We start from the raw sequence: 20,088 nt of genomic DNA, 5'->3' as shown, positions 1-20,088 counted from the left end.
GCCGCAAAACCAGTTGCACGCAGCCGCAAAAGGGACTGGCTGTGTCCTAGCACAGCACGCCTGCGCACTGTACCGCTGACGATACATTCCGCCCCATCCCCCGGCTAAGTCTAATGAGGAAGGCTAAGGGGTAATATATCCCGCCTTAATTCTCACAGCAACCCCCAAGGTTTGTTTGTTTGTTTGTTTGTTTTCCTTTTGAGATTACATAGGTCTCACTGTATAGCCTTGGTTTGCCTGGAACTCACTTTGTAGCCCAGATTGGCCTTGAACTCATGGAGGGACACCTGCCTTTGCATTGCCAGTGCTCACTGCCTGTAAGTTCTAACACAAGGTCCATTTTTTAGAGATGAGATATGAAGCAACCTGCCCCAAAAGGCTGCCCTTGACCTCAGTGTGATATGAGATTTTTTTCAGCAGTGAACCCTGAATGCTACCAGGGAAGATGTGCCCACTGGAGCAATAATGGTGCGAAGGTTACAGAGGCAAACCCACATTACTGATTGACTCTGAGGCTGTTCGACGGAGGGAACTCATGCCTGGTATTGTAAACCTGATCTAAAGTCTCAGGAAGTCAAAGGCCCTGAGGAGAAACTGACTAGTATCTTGTTAAATGAAGAGGCCCAGCTACTTCCAATTTTTTTGGTTATACCCACAGCTTAGTGTTACCTTCGCCCCTGGCCAGAGAAGCTCCTCTCTGCAGAGGGCTGTGGTGACTACACAGGCTCAGTACTGGTCAAAATGCTGGCAAGTGACTGCTGAGAGCTCAGCTTTAAATGGGGTATCTATATTAACCCTTGCCTGCCCGAGGCTGAGGAAACATGGAAAAGGAGGGTGATGCAGAAAGGAGGCAAGAGCCAGAGGATGGGAGAGTGCTGTCTTCTGAACATGACAGAGCCCAAGGCATTCACGGACTCACAGCAGACTTGGGTACCTACATAAGGCGTGGTCAAGATCAAGCCTGAAAGATCAGTTAACCTTCTAGCCGGCAGTACTGACTGTATTTGATGGATGACCAAAAAGATAAAGGGCAAAGGGAATGAAGATAGGAAGGGATGAAGGGATGTGTGGGCAAGTAGAGGGATGGGAGGGGAGAGCTGGGGGTGGCTGTAGTCAAGATACACTGTATGAAACTGTTTAAGAATACACAAAAGATAACAACAAAATGTAAAACAAAGAATGCAGACAGGCAGGTAAAGTTTCTGTCAGGTGTGGTGGTGAGTGCCTTTAATCCTAGCATTTGGTAAGAAGCAGCCAGATCTCTATGAATCGAAGACCAGTCTGGTCTACATAGCAAGTTCCAGATCAGCCTAGACTATATAGTGAAATCCGCCTCCCCTTCCTCCCTCCTTCCTTCCCTTCCTCCCTTTCTTCCTCCCCACCCTCCCCTTCCCTAGGTTGGGGTGTGAATTAGTTGTAGAGCAATTGCCTATCATGCAGAGGTCCTGGGGTCCATAAAAACAAAACAAAACAAAACATAAAAATGTTTCTCACATTTCCAACTTTTGCTATCTTGTTTCTTTCATATTCTTCATATCTCAACCTCCTTATTGGACTATTTGAAGATAATTCCTACCCACACATGGTGGTATGTATTTATAGTCACAGTTACTATGGTAGCTGAGAAGCTAGCATCTTTTGAGGCTGGGAGTTCAAGGCTGGGCAGTATACTAAGACCCTTGCTTATCTCTTAAAAGAACATCATGAAGCAGAGCCTTGTTCTCACACGCCTTTAATCCCAGGCAGAGGCAGGCGGATTTCTGAGTTCGAGGCCAGCCTAGTCTACAGAGTGAGTTCCAGAACAGCCAGGGCTACACAGAGAAACCCTGTCTCAAAAGAACAAAAACAGAAACAAAAAAACCAACCAAGCAAGAAAAAAACCAACCAACCAACCAAATAAAAAACCACCACCTATGAGAGGGGCTATAGAGGTGGCTCAGGGGTAAGGGGTTAAAGAGCACTGGGCACTTTACCAGAGAACCTGTGCTCAATTTGCAGAACCTACTTTGTGGCTCACAACCATCTGTAATTTCAGTTCCAGGGGATCTGATGTCCCTTTTTGGCGCTAAGCACAGACATGTGTAGGCAAAACAGTCATGTGCTGGCACACTTTTTTTTTTTTTTCTTTTGTATATGCGTGCATTGTAGCTGTCGTCAGACACACCAGAAGAGGGCATCAGGTCCCATTACAGATGCTTGTGAGCCACAGTGTGATTGCTGGGAATTCAACTCAGGACCTCTAGGAAGAGCAATCAGTGCTTTTAACTGCTGAATCATCTCTTCAGCCTGGCAAAAACAGTCATAAACATAAAATAAATCAATTTAAAAATAAATAAAACAAGAACCTTAAACAGCATGTAAGATCTCACTCATGATATCCTAGTATAAATCTCTTAGTGTATTATATACGTGTAACACAGACACATATACTTGTATCAACTGTGTAGTTGATTCTATTTCTGGTAGTCATGCGTATCCTATAAAGTTAGCAAATATTGACCTGTTCTTCCCAGAAGAACACTGGGGTGGCTTCTGGGAGCCTTTGATCACAGCCTTTTCATCCTGTGGTCAATATAACCTTGTTTCACAGTGGTGGCTCTATTTAAAGCCAGACTCTGTATTATCTGCCGTTCATTCATTAACATTGACCTCACAGCCCACATTGCAGTAACTGGTGTGTGCCAGGGGCTTATCTGAGCCGTATTTCCTCCAGTAAATCACATTTCCTGGCTGAGCAACACTGCATCACTTCAGCACTCTGCCTAGGGGCATTTGAAACACCAAAATCACAAGTAAAAACCCACAAGAGTGTAGAAATCTTGGCATTCACTAACCCAGAAAGCATGCTTTTGTTTGTTGTTCTGAGAGCTGGAACTAGAAGGTGGGCTTCTGAGGGAGTGTGCGCATGGCTGACTCTGCAAATCTGCGAGGGATTGCAAAAGTGAGGCCTCATGTTGAGGACACACACACACACACACACAATCTCAGAATTCCAGAGTAGTGTTAAAAACAAACAGAAAGGAGCTGGAGAGATGGCTCAGTAGTTAAGAGCACTGACTGCTCTTCTGACGGTCCTGAGCTCAAATCCCAGCAACCACATGGTGGCTCACAGCCATCTGTAATGAGATCTGACGCCCTCTTCTGGGGTGTCTGAAGACAGCTACAGTGTACTTACATATAATAAATAAACAAATCTTTGGGCCGGAGCGAGCGGGACCAGAACGAGCATAGGTCCTGAGTTCAATTCCCAGCAACCACATGATGGCTCACAACCATCTGTACAGCTACAGTTTACTCATATACATAAAATAAATAAATAAATCTTAAAAAAAAAAGAAAAAGAAAACAATTAATCTAGGTGTCAACGCAGGGAACACATGACTGAAGGGAAGGAAGCTGGGCAGTGCAAAAAGGGCGACCAAGACCCAAACCAGCCAGCAAGCACTCGGGGTTGGGGGACTGAGGGGGTGAAGGGGGTGGGGGGCAGGGACTTTACAGCAGGCGCTGCCTCTGCCTCTTCTCCATTGGCTGGGGGCTGATCTCACAGACTTGGGATATTGGTTAGTTTTAAAAGAATACAAAGCAAAGACAATGAAGAAAAGGGATTGGAGCTTCAGGCCATCAAGTTCTGGGAATGTGTGTAGGGGAACGTTCTGCATAAACAAAAGTTATTTATTTATTTTTTAGTGGAGGTAGGGAGATTTATGGAATCTTAGATATCTGTCAGTCTATCAATAATCTATCTATCCATCCATCCATCCGTCCATCTTCCTATCTAACTCTCTATCTCTTGAGACAGGGTTTCTGTGTGTAGCCTTGGATGTTCTGGAACTCGCTTTGTAGACCAGGCTGTCTGGAATCAAGATCCAGCTGCCCCCACCTCCCGAATGCTGGGATTAAAGGTGTAAACTATTTTTGATAGACTAAAACAAGCAAACATTTCTATCAGTATAAAGGACATTTGTCTACTACATAGTAAACACAGCAGGAAATGGACATCAAATCTTTTGTTTGTTTGTTTTTTGTTTTGTTTTTCCAGATAAGGGTTTTTCTGTGTAGCTCTTCCTGTCCTGGAACTTAACTCTGTAGACCAGGCTGGCTTCAAACTCAGAGATCTACCTGCTTCAGCCTCCTGAGTGCTGGGATTAAAGGTGTCCCAACTGTCTGGGGACACCGAATCTTAATGTGAGTCATGAACAGAACCAACACATAATTTTTTAAAATATATTTTTTTAAAAAGTTGCCCCCCCCTCCCACGTACTTTTTGTTGGGGGTGAGGGTGGGGGAAGGGGAAGGGGTTTGAAACTGTTAACTGTTAAGTTTCAAATTTGGGACAATAGGCTGAGGTGCCTATTTAACATATCAAAGTAGACCTGGCCACCAGGTTCTTCCAGCATCCCTTAGTCCCTACCTGTTACAGGATATGGCTGCTATGCCCCTGCCCTCTACCCTGAACTCTCCAGCCCAGGGGCTGGGCTAGGGCTGCCCTTTTCCCAGAGACTCTTCCCTATGTAACCCAGATATTTTGGTTACCTGCCTCTCCTTTTGGGCCTTTGGCCTCCTGGCTGTTGTACTTGGTTCCTGTCTCTCCTTTTCCCTCCCCCCTCTCCCCATATGGTTCAGGTCATGACCACTTTGGACTCTCCCAGATGTCTCTGCCTCTGGCTATCTCTCCCTTATATCTATAATAAACTTACTCCTCCACCATACTTAGGAGCAGTTATAACCTTGTCTTCCTCCCTCCCTGCCTCTCTCTCTCTCCCTTCCTTCAGTTTCTTCCTTTCTTCCCATTCAGAAACCGTCTGATGTTGCTGGCTTCAAACTCTGCATGTAGCACAGAATAACCTTGAACTCGGATCTTCATCTCCCAAGTATTGGGATTATAGGCATGAAATTTGGTGTATAGATTCGACAGTTTTCAAGGCTGAAGTTCGAGGTCAACTAGATGATGCCCTGTGTTTTATCTAGCCATCCTGCTCACCTCTACTATGGCCATTGTGTGGTTGTCATAGCACGCCTGTGAGTTGGGTGCTATCACCTCTGTCTCTGTTTCGGGTAGCTGGGACCAGAGCAGGCTCCATGGACTCCCAGCCTCAACGGCCTCATGGGACTCTAGGGCTTAGCTCAAACACCCAAACAACAAGCATGCAGTGTTGGAAAAAAAAAAAAACCAAAAAAAAAAAAAAAAACCACGACTCTGTTAAGAGTTGGTGGGAGGGCAGGTGATGGCGGTGGGGCCCTTGATGGACTAGGAAGGCTTCCTAGAAGAGCTGGCTTAGAAGCTGGGGGCCTGATGGTTGTCTGGAGCACAGGGCTGGCCACAGTGAGAGGCTGGACTCAGCTTGGAGGTTCAGGGAGGAGCTGGACCTGGCCGGGGCAGGAGGTCGGAGTCGAGATAAGGCCGGATAGGCAAGGTGGGGCGGATTGTGGAGGAGCTTGAATTCCAGGCTTGGCTTTCGGACTTTACCCCGCAGACAATGGGGAGCCGGCCGCATTTCTGAGCAGGGCTGGGCAGACCCTGTCGCACCATTGTTTTCCTGAGAGGCCGGACCCTGCAGTGTTGCATCTCAACCACGAGATGGCGGCATTTCAGCAAATTTCAACCACTCCAGGTGAAGCCTTGTGCTGATGGGCACCATCTTCAACTAGAGCTGCGGAAACACCAAATCTACCCGACCCAGGATGCGATCCAGCTTCATCCTGCTGGCAGAACAAGCCTTCCTCAGTTTTGAGGGAGAATCTGTTGAACCACAGAAAAGGAGAGGCCCGTGTTGCTAGACGCCCTATGACCACTCGACCACTTTTCCGGGGTGGGGGCCACTCCTGTTTCACCTATAAACAAGGGTTCCGCATTAACTTGGGGCCACGTGGTGAGGGGCGAGCAGCGAGCCCTCGAGGTTTGCTGGGCCTTTGCATGGTATCCAGCTGCTGCCTTTAGGCTATTGTGGTTGTCAGAAAAAAATAAAAACCCAACTAAAACAACCCAGATCACCATAGTATTATTGAAGAAGTCACCTGGCCCATTTCCACTCCTTTTTTTTAGAGGGACAGGAGCTTGATCCTTTTCAAGATCCTCCAAGTTAGAGATCAGAACACTGGCTTCACTAGATGCAAACAGGTAAGTGACTTGTCCAAGGTCACACAGAGCTGACACTTGCTCGAGGCGATGCTGGATCTCAGGTTTATTATGCCCACCTCTCTCTGCCTTCCTTTAACAGCCTAACACATCCTATTGTGGGGCTAATTTCTTAGAGAAACTTGTGTGTACTACTCGTAGACATACAAAGATCTTCTTTTTAAAACCGTGTCTGCATATGTGTCTTGTGTATCGGTTTGTGCACAAGAGTGCGGGTGCCCAACCAGGCCAGAGGTGGGATCCCCCTGGAGCTGGGGTTACAGGCTGATGACTGTGAGCTGCCCGACGTGGGGACTGGGACTGGGACTCTGCAGGACGGAACAGTGAGCGCTCTTAATCACTGAGCTGTCTCTCAGCCCAAATGCCTTTTTAAAGAAAAATATTTTATGTATATATGTATGTATATATGTATGCATGGGTCAAACTGCTTGGCGAAGCCAGAATGGGTTGTTGGATCCCCTGGAGCTGGGGTGACAGGCAGTTGAGCCACTGGTGGAGGTGCTGGGAATAGGACTCAGGTTCCAAGGCAGAGCAGAAAGCACCCTTACATGCGGATCCCCCCTCCAGCCAGACTTCTCGTATAAATCAAAATGTGGCATGTAGTTGAGTGTGCATGTGTGTGCCTGTGCATTCGTGTGTGCATGTTTGTGTATGTTTTGAGAGAAAGAGCCTAACTGTTTCTCCCTATATGGATGGCACAGTCATAAAATGCGCCATAGACACACACTGTACAGCATCCTTAGAGTAGAATACTGCATGGCAGTAGGCTGTAAAGGTGAACAAACTAACTTACTAACACGTTTCTCCGTCAGCGTATTGATAGGCAAATTTTAAACACATGATAAAGATACAGGATAATATATAACCTTATGAAAATTAAAACACAATGTATCACGTATTGGATGTACATGTAGATATGTTCATATACCAATGCCCAGTCATCTATGGTGCCCAATTGGCAGGGGATAAAGGGGCTTTAATTTTGCCTCTAATGCTTCATTTCTTAAAAACAAAACAAAATCCATGGAAATAAATCTGGGTGGTGGGTATGGAAACCGATCGCCATATTATTTCTCCTGTTATTTATGTGAATACAAAAGCTGCTTCAGGGAGTACACATAAGCCAGACTTTCCTGCCTGGGGTCGGAAGGTGGTGGTAGCACTCTGAGGCCTGAGGATAGCTGGGAAGGATGAGACCCCAGGTCTGGTCCCAGGATTTGTAGTTAGTGAGGTCCCATTCATGAGCATTTGCAGGGAGGGCCCAGGTATCCACCCCTGCTACTGTCACTCCTGCAGGGAGATAGGTACATCTCAGTGACTGCTGGCCTGCCTCAGGGAGGACACAGGACAGAGGAGGCCAGGGCCAAGTAGTTCTGTCGTGGAAGCTGCTGTCTGGCAGTGGCTACACGGTGAGCCCACTTCCCCTCTGTCCTTTGCTTTGGTCATTTTCTCTGAAGCTGTGGTCACACGTGACCTTGCTGGGCGGCACCCACTTTCTAATGCCAGGTGCTCCAGCCAGAAAGTAAACCCAGTTTTCACATTTGCTTTTTGTCTCCCAGGGTGGTGCTGACCGGCATGCAAAGTCCTTGAGCGCTGGTGTTCTACTGATCATGATGGAGAAAGACGCAATCAAGTGACCTTCTGTGCTGCGCAGGGATGTTTTGGTCAGTGGCAGATGAAGGCAGTAGGCTGCGCGTTGGTGTGTAGCAGGCTAGAACACAGAGCCTTAGCATGCAGCAGGCTGTATCATATATAGCTTTCATGTGTTGCAGGCTAGAGTTTGCAGCCTTGACATGCAGCATGCTAGACCATAGAGCTTACGTGTGAAGGCTGGGTGGCTGAGGCATGTGTAGCAGAGTTTGGGGCGAACCTTTTATAAATGAATAAAACGAACCCTTTTATTTATTCCCCAGAGCACATTCCATTCTTCAGTGCACAGCGGTGGCCTTCTTCTCTTACCTTTTCCCCCTTCCCACTTGTCAGTCTGTGACAAGTGTCATTGTGAGCTGAGTGTGCCGCTTTCAGGGCTCATTTTTCTGGTCTTTATTCTTAACCCTCAGGGTTTGCGGGTGTGGTGTCCCCTGCTGACTCGTGTATTTGCACACTTGGTCTCTGCCCAGTGGCTGTTTTGGGAGGCCATGGGACCTGAGGGAGTACTAGAGCTAGCAGAAGTGAGTCATGGGGTTCCTGCCTGAGCCTTTGCCTCCTGGTCTACCATGGTGTGACAAGCTGCAAACACCACCGCAGACCTGGCCACCATGCCTGCTGGGCTTTGTTCCCTGAAACTGGGAGCCAAGATAAGCCCTTCCTCTCTTAAGTTGCTTCTTCCAGGAGGGGTTCTTCCATAGCAGCAAGAGCAAGCAGCATGTGGTCACCTTGCCTCTCTTAGTAGATGATATTCATTCTCGCCATTTCATTCATTCATTCATTCATTCATTCATTCAACTTATCCTTTTCGGTCCTATTTGATTTATTGTATGTGTATGGGTATTTGCTGGCGCAAATATATATATATATATACCACAGGTATGTAGTGGGGCTAGAAGAGAGTGGCGGATCCCTTAGACCTGGAGTTACAGGCACTTATGAGCTACCATGTATGTGCTGGGCACTGAACCAGGGACCCCTGTGAGAGCAGTCAGTGCTCTCACCCAGCAAGCTGTCTCTTCAACCCCCTATCTCCATTTTAAAGATGAGGAGACTGAGAGTCAGAGCAACTGGAGGTTAACAGGGAAGAAACAACCAATGTCACATTCCAGCCGTGGCCCCAGTTGCTGCGGCCCTCTCACTGTGCGGAAATTGCACTACTATCTCTGCACACTTTAGAATATCACCTCTCTCTCTCTCTCTCTCTCTCTCTCTCTCTCTCTCTCTCTCTCTCCCTCTCCTCCTCCCCCTCCCTCCCTCCCTCCCTTCCTTTTTTTCTTTTTTTTTTGAGACAGGGTTTCCTCTGTGTATCCCTGGCTGTCCTGGAACTCACTCTGTAGACCAGGCTGGCCTCGAACTCAGAAATCCGCCTGCCTCTGCCTCCCGAGTGCTGGGATTAAAGGCATGCACCACCATGCCCAGCTTTCTAAACTGGTGGTATAAAGAATGCTTGTCTTGCTTTCTCTCTCAAAACCTAAGTGTTCTTTGTTCCTGGTTGCTTTTGTCTTGCTTGTGGCCCCCCATGGGCTATAATTTCCTGGGTGGCTAAAGAACTCTCTTCTCTACTCACAGGACAGAGATCTAAAGCTTCCCTGCTTATCTGAGCACACTCACCTCATATGTCAAAGGTCTAAATTCCAGGCAAGCCAGTGACAATGCTCCAGTCATCAGATTTGAAACCAAATTTCAGCAAAGACACATTTGCTGCCAGAAAGCAAATTAGTCTTTTCTTTTCTCTCTCATTTTTTCCCACCCAAACATAACATCCTCTTAAGAAATATGTCCGATCTGCAATATTTACTTTCCCTTATTTAATAACAGGAAAGGCTTTGCTGCACTTTTGTTGATTTTTGCATTTCTTATTAAAATTCTTAAGGGGCTTTTGGGGGAACTTAATCAGCAAAAAAAAAATGAGGAGAGGAAAAAAAAATTCCTCATGTGCGGTCCCCAGGACTGGTGAATGGAGGAAGCACGCTGTTTGTATAAGGGCTGCTGATGGAAGAAGCTAGTCACGTGCTCCGGAACCTTCCTCAGACTCTTTCCCTTCTCTGAGCCCTTCTCGGCTGTCTATGGAGCAGGGCCAAATGCCATGCTTTCTGCCAAGAATTTCGAGCTGGTGTCATGTTCCTTGCCAGGTTGGGACAGACACAGATGTTCATGGAATATCCAGCATGCTGGCTGCAGGAGAGCTCAGTTTCCCCTTTTCGCATTGGCAGAGAAAGAGATTGAGGTTCAGTACCTCTTGTCTAGTCCCTCTTCAGCTTGCTCTCATCGCAACTAAGAGGAAAGGGCTGGCAGTAGTCACACACTCCCAACTTGACTGTGCTCCACAGCAATTCTCGGGGACAGGGAGATGACTCCTAGTTGTAACTTGTTCTGGGTCACACAGCTATAGGATAGCAGAGCTCGGTGACCGGAGCTGTACTCTACCTGGTCATCACGCGTGTTTATTGGACCTTACTCCACGGCCTCATCAGACAGCATAATGCTTTGAGTATAGCGTGTCCTAAGTTTTAGAATTTTATAACTACCACCCTTGCTTCCTGATAAGGGCTTCAAGTAGCTTCAAGATTTTAGTTTTTATATTTCCATTCTAATAGAAATAATTATGTTAAAGTTGTAAGGTTTCGCTCGATTGTTTGTGGATATGTGTATGGGGTGCTTGTGTGGGAGGTCAGAGGACATCTTGCAGAAGCTGGTTTCTTCCGTCCTGCCATATGGGTCCAAGGGATTGAACTTAGTTGGTCAGACTTGCCTGCAAGTGCCTTTACCCTCTGAGCCCTCTCACCAGCCCAGGAATAATTATATTTATAAGCACATTATGACATCGTTTTACTGTTATAATTTATGCATGGTTCTCAGGAAGAAGACTGCTTTACAGAGTCAATGGCCCTAGAAGACAGTGAACTCAAGGTGCCTCTTACACAGATGAGGAGACAAGTCTAGACAGGCCAAAGGATCTGATACCCAAGGCTGTGGCAAACTAGAACTGCAATCTAAGTCTCTAAGCCTGGAAGGAAAAGTTGAGGCCCATGCAGTGAGGGATTGCCTGGTGTCCTTAGGAGTTTGCATCTTTTCACAAATGGACACCTGGAAGGCTCTGTGTGTGTGTGTGTGTGTGTGTGTGTGTGTGTGTGTGTGTGACTCAGTCCAGCTTGGACTGTGGAGGTCTGGGGTGGAAAACAAGCCAGAGGGCCCAGGCTGAGCGGAAGAGGCTGTTACAAGCTGCAGGCAAGAGAGCCTCAGGCTTGCCCACCTTACATCCTGTTTCCTCCCAGCTCCCTGAGCAATCTTTCCACTTACGCTCACCCTCCTCCCAGAGCTCCTCTCTGATTCCTGCTCTCTCTCTGGTGCTGGGATTTGAACCCAGCACTTTATACTCGTTAGCCTTTTATTTTTCCCACCCTCTTTGCACTCTCAAGGGATTCAGTCACAGTGAGTCTTAACCTGCCAGAGGTCAGAGAGCTGAGTGGTCTAAAGACTAAGGAAAGAAAATCACACAGGCTCTGTGTACAAGTGCTCTGTGCAAGCAACACGGCATGGCATTTCACAGACCCCAGCCCTGCTTATGTTTGTGAACAACCAGGAAGGCAGACACCCTGAAGGTATCAGCTGTGCTTTGTAAATGTCCTGGGAATGGGTGTGCAGCTGAGGCAGGGAGGGGAGCCTGAGAGGGGACAGAGAGATGGCTCAGTGGTTAAGAGCACTGGCTGCTCTTCCAGAGGATCTGGGTTTGATTCCCAGCACCTACATAGCAGCTCACAACCATCTTTAACTCCAGTTCTGGGGAGAGCCAATGCTGTCCTCTGGCTCTTGAGAGTGCCAGGTACACACATGAAGCACGAACATACATGCATGGCTGGAAGAGATGTTGATTGACATGAGTTTCAGGCCAGCTCAGACTACAGAGTGAGACCCTGTCTCTAAACAACAACAACAACAACAACAACAACAACAACAACAACAACAACATAACCAGAAGGAAAAAAGGGGGGAACCCTAGGCCAGAGAGAGCCCCAAGTGACTGCAATGTCATCATTTTCCCTCCCTCCCTCCCTCCCTCCCTCCCTCCCTCCCTCCCTCCCTCCCTCCATGGGTTCCTCCCTCCTTCCCTCTCTCCTTCTTTCCCTCCCTTTTTCTCTCCCTCCTTCTCTGACTCTGTTGTTCAGGGTGCTCTCAAACTCTTGGGCTCAAGCCATCTCCCTGCCTCAGCCTCTTCAGCAGCTAGGATGACAGGGGCCTGCTCTGAATGCAGTAGTATTTATTTATCCTCCTTATTCTGAGCCAGAGTCCCATATAGCTCAGACTGGCTTCAAAGTCGTTACACAGCTGGGACTTGGGCTAGTGGGTTTGCCCCTCCCACTGGGGTTATAGGTATGCACCTACAGTAACATTTCTGACTCTCAACTCTGCCTCCGAAGAAAGACTGGATATGCAGGAAAGCAATAGAGAGAGACAGGAAGGATCCCAGAGGGAGGTCTCGGGTGCCTTTAGCCACGAGGCCTCATCATCAGCCCCTCCCTCCCCTCTTGCTTACCAAGCATCTCTCTGATTTGATTTGGCTTTCTGTGCCTACAGGGAACTTAAGTGTTGGCAGCGGGACACATGTATCCGGTCCCTTTGGCAGTGACATTTCTCATTGTAAATTAGTAAATTGGGAACAGATAGTCCACAGAAGAAGCCATGAAAATGACTAATATGTAACATAAAATTCTTCCTCTCTAGGATTCAAGGAAACATAGATTCAAACCCAAACCCAGATTGTCACCACCTACTCAGTCAGAAAAGACTTGTTTGTTATTTGTTTTGAGACAGGGTTTCTCTGCATAGCCCTGGCTCTCTTGACCAGGCTGGCCTCAAACTCACAAGACCTGCCTGCCTCTGCCTCCTGAGTTCTGAGATTAAAGGTGTGCATTACCACCACCACCTGGCTTAATATTTTAAATAAATAAATAAATAAATAAATAAATAGATAAAATAAGCAAATAAAAATTAGAAATAAATTAAAAATAAGTAAAAATATGGTGTGTGTGTGTGTGTGTGTGTGTAGATATGTCACATGAGTGCAGTCTGGTTGTGGAGTCAGAAGAGGGAGTCTGATTCACCTGGACCTGGAGTTACAGGCAGCTGTGAGCCAGCTGATTGGATGCTGGGGACCACACGCAGGTCCTCTGCAAGGGCAGTGTGTGCTCTTAACCCATAAGCCATTCTACAGCCCTAAACCTTAAAAACAAACAAACAAACAAACACCCAAAACTTTTTTGTTTTGTTTTTTTAAGACAGAGTTTGTGTAGCCTTGGCTGTTTTAGAATTTGCTTTGTAGACCAGGCTGGCCTTGAATTTAGAGATCTGCCCATCTCTGCCTCCCAGGTGTTGGGATTAAAGAAATGTGTCACCATCACCAGCCTCAAGACTTTTGAAGTAAAGCATATTGCAAGGGCAAACCCATGGCCAGCCTGTGGAGATCGTGTTGCCTGCGTGGCCCTGGGACACTGGGTCTCATAATGTAAGTTCTTCCGATTTATTTACTTACGTACATTTGCAGTGCTGGGAATGGAACTCAGGGTCTCTTGCATGCCAGGCAGGTGTTCTGACCCCTAGCTATGGCTCAGTCCCTCTCTGTGCAGTTCTTTACGATCAATTGATCAATTGAGACACTGTCACCTACCAGAGAGAAAGCTGAAGGAGGCGTGGAGAAGGCTCATACGTGCACAAGGCTGAGGACCTGAGCTCAAGACTCCAGAATCCACAGAAAAGTGGTAGCCTGGATGGTTGTAATCCCAGCATCCACTACTAAGAGATGGGAGGCAGCGACAGGAGAATGGATGGAAGGCCAGCTAGCCTGGCTTATGCAAGAACCAAGAGACCCTCCCTGTTGTAAACCAAGTGAAAAAAAATGAGGATCAATACCTGAAGTTTGTTCTTTGGCCTCTATAAGTGCATTGTGACACAAATGTGCCTACAACCCCACATAAGAACACACATATGCACATAGACAGACAGACAGACACACTACATGTGCATTTGTGGCACACATGTGTCAACAACCCTACACAAGAATACATACACGTGCACTGGCATACCTGTGTCTATACCCCAATACCAGAACACACACAAACACATACACATACTACATGTGCTCTGTGGCACACATGTGTCTACACACACACACACACACACACACACTCTATACGTACATTGCAGCATACATGTAACCACCACAAGAACATACACATGAACACACACACATACACACATACTACATGCACACTGTGGCATACATGTTCCTAACCCCCCCCACACACACACAAGAATATACATACACACATGCACACACACGTACACACAAACACACACTTCTGTGCATACACAGAACAGCTAGAAGAGCCACTTCCTGGATTGGTTCCCAAACATTTACTGAGCACCTACTGTGTGCAAAAGCTTACAAGACACAAGCAGGAGATGGGGCCACATAGTAGGGAGGGCAGAGGCCACTTCCTGGGTGTGGTAGAAAGTAGAAGGGAAGGAGATGGGGAGAATGTTCAGGGGAAGTCAGCCCCTCCCTCGGCCATTACCAGCTTCTGTTGGTTCCCAGGCTTGGATGGTACCCAGGAACTGCCTGCAGCCATCCTCTTCATCCTGAACTCAGCTTACAGAGGCTAATCTAGTGGGCTGGGACCTAATCATAGCATTTAAAAAGCACCCCATGTGTTTTAGCTGTTTAGTCTGGTCAGAAAACCAGAAAACAGAAAACTGACAAATTCAGGATAAGGTGACAAAAAAAGACAGGATGTCGGGCCACGCACAGCTGGCCCAAGAGCTGGGGGCACAGAGGGTGGGTACACAGCTTGTAATACTGCAGTCACACACCATCTTGCTGGGCACTGGTTCGTTTTGAAAAATGTTGTTTGATTTAATTAATAAAAGGTGTGTATGGGTATTTTGACCCACATGTGTGTCTCTCCAGCATATGTGTGCCTGTTGTTAATGGAAGTCAGAAGAGGCCATCAGATCCCTAGAACTGGGGTTACAGGAGGTTGTGAGCCGCTACGTGGGTGCTGAGAATTGAACCTGGGTCCTCTGCAAGAGCAGTCAGTGCTCTTTACTGCTGTACCTTTCCAGGTACCTGCAATATTTAATTTTTAAATTGACATAAAATGGCTGTTTATTGTTTTCTAGCTTCTTTCCCATGCTCCCTCTCCTCTTTCTGAGACTCATATAGCCACGCTCTGAGAAAGTTCGGATGACCTTGAACTTCTGACTTTCCTGTTTTTTCTTCCCAAGGGCTGGGATTACAGGCATGTGTCCCATCATTGGTTTATGCAGTACTAGGGATAGAATCCAGGGCTTCAAGCTTGCGGCGAGGCAAGTGCTGGGTCACATCCACAGCCTCTGAGTGAAAGCCTGCTCCCTGGATCCTGCTGGAATTCAGGGAATTCCTGTCCTGCTCACTGTGTGGATGGAAAGATGATGGAAGGTCCTATCCTAAGAACTGCAGTCAATATAGCAAGGGCTTTGACTGAATATTATAGAAGCTGAGTTTCTCAATGCTGGGTCTCACACTGGTAAAGACAACATTCATGAATATAAAGTTGGGGACCCTCAGATCTGATTCTACAAAAGCTCACCACTGGTGTTGTGACTTCAGACCAGTGGCTTGGTCCCTCTGAGCCCCAACAGTTTCCTTGTCCCTACCCTACTTGGCTTGGAAGTGGGCAGTGGTAATAAAGGTTCACAGCACTGAACCTGGACTGTTGAACCCTCTGTGACTGGTAGCATGGGCTTCTGCCCAGCCAGGCATGTCCCCTCCCACAATCCTTCCATTCTCTTCTCGAGCTCTCTCCATGGCACTCTGGCTGCATGGTGACACTACTAGTGTGTGTCTTCCTGAGGTCCCGTGTCCCAGTCTGTAGCTGCTTGGGGGACATGCTGAGAACCAACAGTACCCATCTTCCCTCTACAGGGAAGCTCCTAAGGGCGAGGGCAGCACTGAGGTTGCTTGCTCATGGGGCCACCAGAACCCTGTTCCCCTACTTCTAGTGGGGTATATCTCTCTAGCCCCAGAAAGCCCACTCTGCCATGTTCCGTGGTGTTCTTGACTGGGTAAACTTTGAAGGAGAAGAGATCGTGGACATCTCAGGGACTCTTGCTCTAGGAAGTGCTGAGGTGGGTGGCTAAAGACCCAGGTGAGCAGGGGGCCAGGGCTGGGGCTGGGCTGGTGAGATGATAGCCAGTTGTCTAGGTGACTCATTTGTACCAACAGGCTGGTGAGACATAGAGAAACCCCGGTACAGGAAGATGAAGCAGGATAACAAGCCTGGGGGATCTTTGAAACAGTCAACTTGGGCCCCTGGTTGCTACTAGCAGAACTCAAAGCCTACTATGACCTCAGGCACAGGGCTTGCCTGCTGGAGCTTTATCTGTCTCATCTGACAGATGGGGATAGGAGCTCCCCCCTCCACAGTCCTTGCGATGGGTTGAGACCCCCTTTTGTAGTACGTCATGGCACTTGCATAGGACCCGCCTGTACACATCCTTTTGAGACCCTTAAATCTTGGGTTGCATCAAATACTGGATGAGGAGCACGTGCTAGAGAGATAGACAGTTTACTGTGTTTAGGGAACAACTGCACAGAGAAAGATTTGTGCGTGTTCAGTACAGATGCCATCTTTAACCTTGGAAAGTTTCAAGACATGTCGGATGGAGAAACTGCAGATAAGGATGGCAGTGAGCTACCTGTTGGCTCACTCTGAAGACACAGGGTGGGAGTGTGAGCAGTGTGCACAGGGCCTGGCTCCTGGGCCTTCTGTTAGCCTTACTCTGGCTCATACATATCTTCAAAGTTGCTCCCTGTTTGCCTTTGTGCCCACAGGATCCCCTCTTTTTCCCTAAGAACTGTGGAGGACTTGAGGGGAGTGCAGGAAGGCAGGAACAGCCTGGAGCTGTCCTGGTCTCGCTATTAGTAAAGTGTGTCGCCTCTGCACTGGCACAGAGAACAGAGGAATTAGCAAATCTATTTTTTGCAAATTTAACCAGATCCTCTGCGCCCCATTATGACTTAATTTAGACTTTTAAAATCTATATAGCTTTCTGTTTGTTTGCTTCCAGGTTGTGATATAGATGAAATGAATGGCAACCCACATTAACCGCAGGCTGAACAACCCCCCTGGAATGTTTGCTGAAGAGCAAGGCAGTGGAGGCTGGCCCACAGAGGAGCCCTATCGCCAGCCATCAGCAAAGACCAGACCTGGTGGAGACTGGAGGACACGCCTGATAACTCAGTGCCCTTGAGAGCTTTCTAGGTGCCTCCAGGCTGCTCCAGTCCTGTGTGTGTGTGTGTGTGTGTGTGTGTGTGTGTGTGTGTGTGTTGTGTGTGAGAAAGAGAGGGATACAGTCCCTGGTAGGTAGCAGTACTCTTAAAAGCTCCTACCACATCCATGACCTTGGCACTAACAGGAAGCCAAGCCTTTGTGGACAGATCCCATGAACTTGAACAAGGAGTTTATATATCAAATGGCCTCATAGAGCTGTAAGAGGAAGCCCAGATGAATCTTTCTTGAATGGACAAATGCTTTCATGTAAGTAGGAGGTGGATTAGGTTCTGGAACTGCCCTGTCCCTCTCCATTTACCCCACTCTTCTCTCTTCTCCTCTGATTTCTTTGTGGTGCTGGAGGTGGACCTCGGCACTTCACATGTTAGACAAGTGAAGTGTACCACTAAACTGTATCTCAGTCTCAGATGGAATTTTCTTAAGGAAGTCCAGGAAATATTTCAAATAGGCAACAGAACCTAAGATTTGTCCATATTGACAATTCCCAACTCAGCGACCAACCAACAAATTAACCAACCAGCAGCCAACCAGCAAATCAAGCAACTAGTTGAACCACCAAGCAACCAGCCAACCATCTAAGCCACCAACCAACCAACTAATCAGCTGACCCAGAAACCAAATAGACAACCAACTGTACAGTCAACCAACCAACCAAGTAAACAACTAATGGGATAACCATCATTCAACAACCAATGAATCAATGGACTGAACAACTAAACCAACTGGTCATCCAACCAATTGACTAACCAACTGAACAATCAATCATCTAACCAACAGAGCCACTAATCAACCAACCAACCAACCAACCAACCAACCAACCAACCAACCAACTAACCTAGCATGAAAACAACTAAGTAACCAATAACCAAGAAGTAGAACCACTAATTGAAATATTCACTGGGTTGGAAAGAAATCCCCTCTTCCAGTGTTTCTGCCCTTTGTCTCCCCCGAGCTCCAGTAGCGTTGCCTGTTCCTCAGACACCTTCTGGGCCATTCTACCACTGCCTGTTTCCATTCCTCTAGAAATTGCTGTGCAGGGCACCTCTGTCCCTTGCACCACTGGTCACAGGCTTCTCACCTGCAGCCAGTGCACAAACAACATGGCTAGAAAGGCATACAATGAAGGGCCCAGTCCCCCCCATCTGACTTTTGAGGAATTGTGTGTGTGTGTGCGCTGTTGTTGTTGTTTTCTGGTCTCCCACTTCTCCAGGTGGAGAGTGCCTACCTGGGTCCAGACAGACAGATTCCCTGACTTCTTTGCCCTGAGTTCCATCCCTGCTACCACATTACCCTGACATGGTGGTACAGACTTGTAATCCTAGGATTTGGGAGGTGTAGACTAGGGGTTCAGGACCATCCTTGACTACCTATGGAGTTTGAGGCCAGCCTAGACTCTCTGAGATCCTGTCTCAAACAAACAAACAAACAAACAAACAAACAAAACCATACTGCAAACAAGCAACAACGCAAAGCCTGCCTGTAGTTTGCCGGGTATCAGTAGCAGAAAGTCAAGTGTGCTTGGGTTGGGAGGGGGGAGGAGCTCCACTTATCTTTGGTTTCCTTTAATTAGTCTTCCCACTTGCCACCACAGGTCACAATCCTTAGGAAGTGTCCCAGACACTGCCTGGACCGGCGGTGGTTCCCGGAAGTCACTGCTCCCAGGTCAGGTGCCTCTTTCTTCCCTCCCACCTGACCTGGGCTGCAAAGGAGCCTCCCTGGCTGTGCGCTGACTTCACCTTCCCCCATGTTCTCGATACTAAATAAGTATATTATGTACAAAATATTGCTATCATCTAGAAAATATCTCCCCAGGAAGGATTAAACAGTGACACATTAAAACCTTTTAAAATGCAGGTATGCATCAGCGGGCCACAAAGACCCCGTGGGCAAACAAGTTAGTGGGGCTTCCAGTCAATGCTGGCTCTGTCGAAGGACAGGGTACTGTACATTTAGGGATATCCAAGAATCCTGACTCTGGGACAGCTTGCATGGTTGCTGTTGGAGGAAGGAAAGCACTGGAGGCAGTGAGGGTGTTCTGACAATCTAAGTGGGTAGTTCAGACGGTAAAGGGTTTGTATGGAAGAGGACCTGATTTCAACCTCCAGAACCCACGTTTAAAAACAAAGTAGGCACCGGGCAATGGTGTTACACACCTTTAATCCCAGAACTTGGGAGGCAGAGGCAGGCGGATTTCTGAGTTCCAGGCCAGCTTGGTCTACAGAGTGAGTTCCAGGACAGCCAGGGCTGCACAGAGAAACCCTGTCTCGGGGGTGGGGGTGGGGGACAAACAAAAACAAACAAACAAACAAACAAACACTCAACCAACCAAACAAAGTAGGCATTGTGGTGTGCTTTGTAATCTCAATGTCTGGGAAGGCAGAGACAGGCAGATCTCTGGGGCTCTCTGGCTAGTCATGACAAGCTCCAGGCCAGTGCATGACCCCAACACATTAGAAGCAGAGGAAGGCAGATCTCTGTGAGTTCAAGGTCAGCCATCCTGGCCTTCTACATTGCAAATTCCAGGTCAGATAAGGTGACACAGAAGAAGTAGAAGAGGAGGAAGAATTGGGGGTGGGGTGGGGGGATGGGGTGGAGAAGTGGTCTGTACAACCTTTGACCTATACAGTCTTGCCTATCCCTGAAAAGTCAGTTGCTGCCTTATTCTTACAGCCTGGGAGGCAGGGGTGCAGGACTGGCATGACTGCCAGGGAGCTGGAGAGGGGTAGGATGTAGCCCAGCCGGAGCCCTGTCACCCCTCACCTCTGCGCGGCTGTGTACAGCTGTTCCCCCATCTCCACATGCCTGCCTTGCTGGAGTTTTGAAGAAAATCCCAGCCTCAGAGTAGCTCTCAGTACTAAAGAAGGTTATGAAGACGAAAGCGGAGAGCCTTGGTCTTGGCCACTTCCTGTAGGTAAAGAGGTCAGGAGGAGGGCAGCCCTCGGCCTACAAACATATCCTCCAGGCTGCCCTCCC

At 47.8% G+C, this 20,088-nt stretch overlaps 1 long non-coding RNA gene across 11 annotated transcripts; it reads left to right on the top strand.

Annotated features, from left to right (window-relative positions):
• The first annotated feature begins 11 nt into the window (after positions 1-11).
• Gm36355 lies at positions 12-19,247 on the top strand. Of its 11 annotated transcripts, XR_869382.3 has the most exons (7): positions 12-317; positions 418-542; positions 5,475-5,612; positions 6,044-6,118; positions 7,696-7,800; positions 13,154-13,289; positions 16,892-19,247. It is a non-coding gene; the product is annotated as a predicted gene, 36355 (long non-coding RNA). The 11 variants fall into 11 exon arrangements; XR_869377.3 differs by having other exon boundaries at positions 13-169; positions 421-542; positions 5,475-6,118; XR_869379.3 differs by having other exon boundaries at positions 13-169; positions 5,475-6,118.
• The last annotated feature ends 841 nt before the right edge of the window (positions 19,248-20,088 follow it).

This window comes from Mus musculus, chromosome 6 (genome assembly GCF_000001635.26).
Source record: "Mus musculus strain C57BL/6J chromosome 6, GRCm38.p6 C57BL/6J".
NCBI classification, from domain to species: domain Eukaryota; kingdom Metazoa; phylum Chordata; class Mammalia; order Rodentia; family Muridae; genus Mus; species Mus musculus.
Note: the sequence above shows the minus strand (reverse complement) of the source record. Positions and strands in the feature narration are given on the sequence as shown.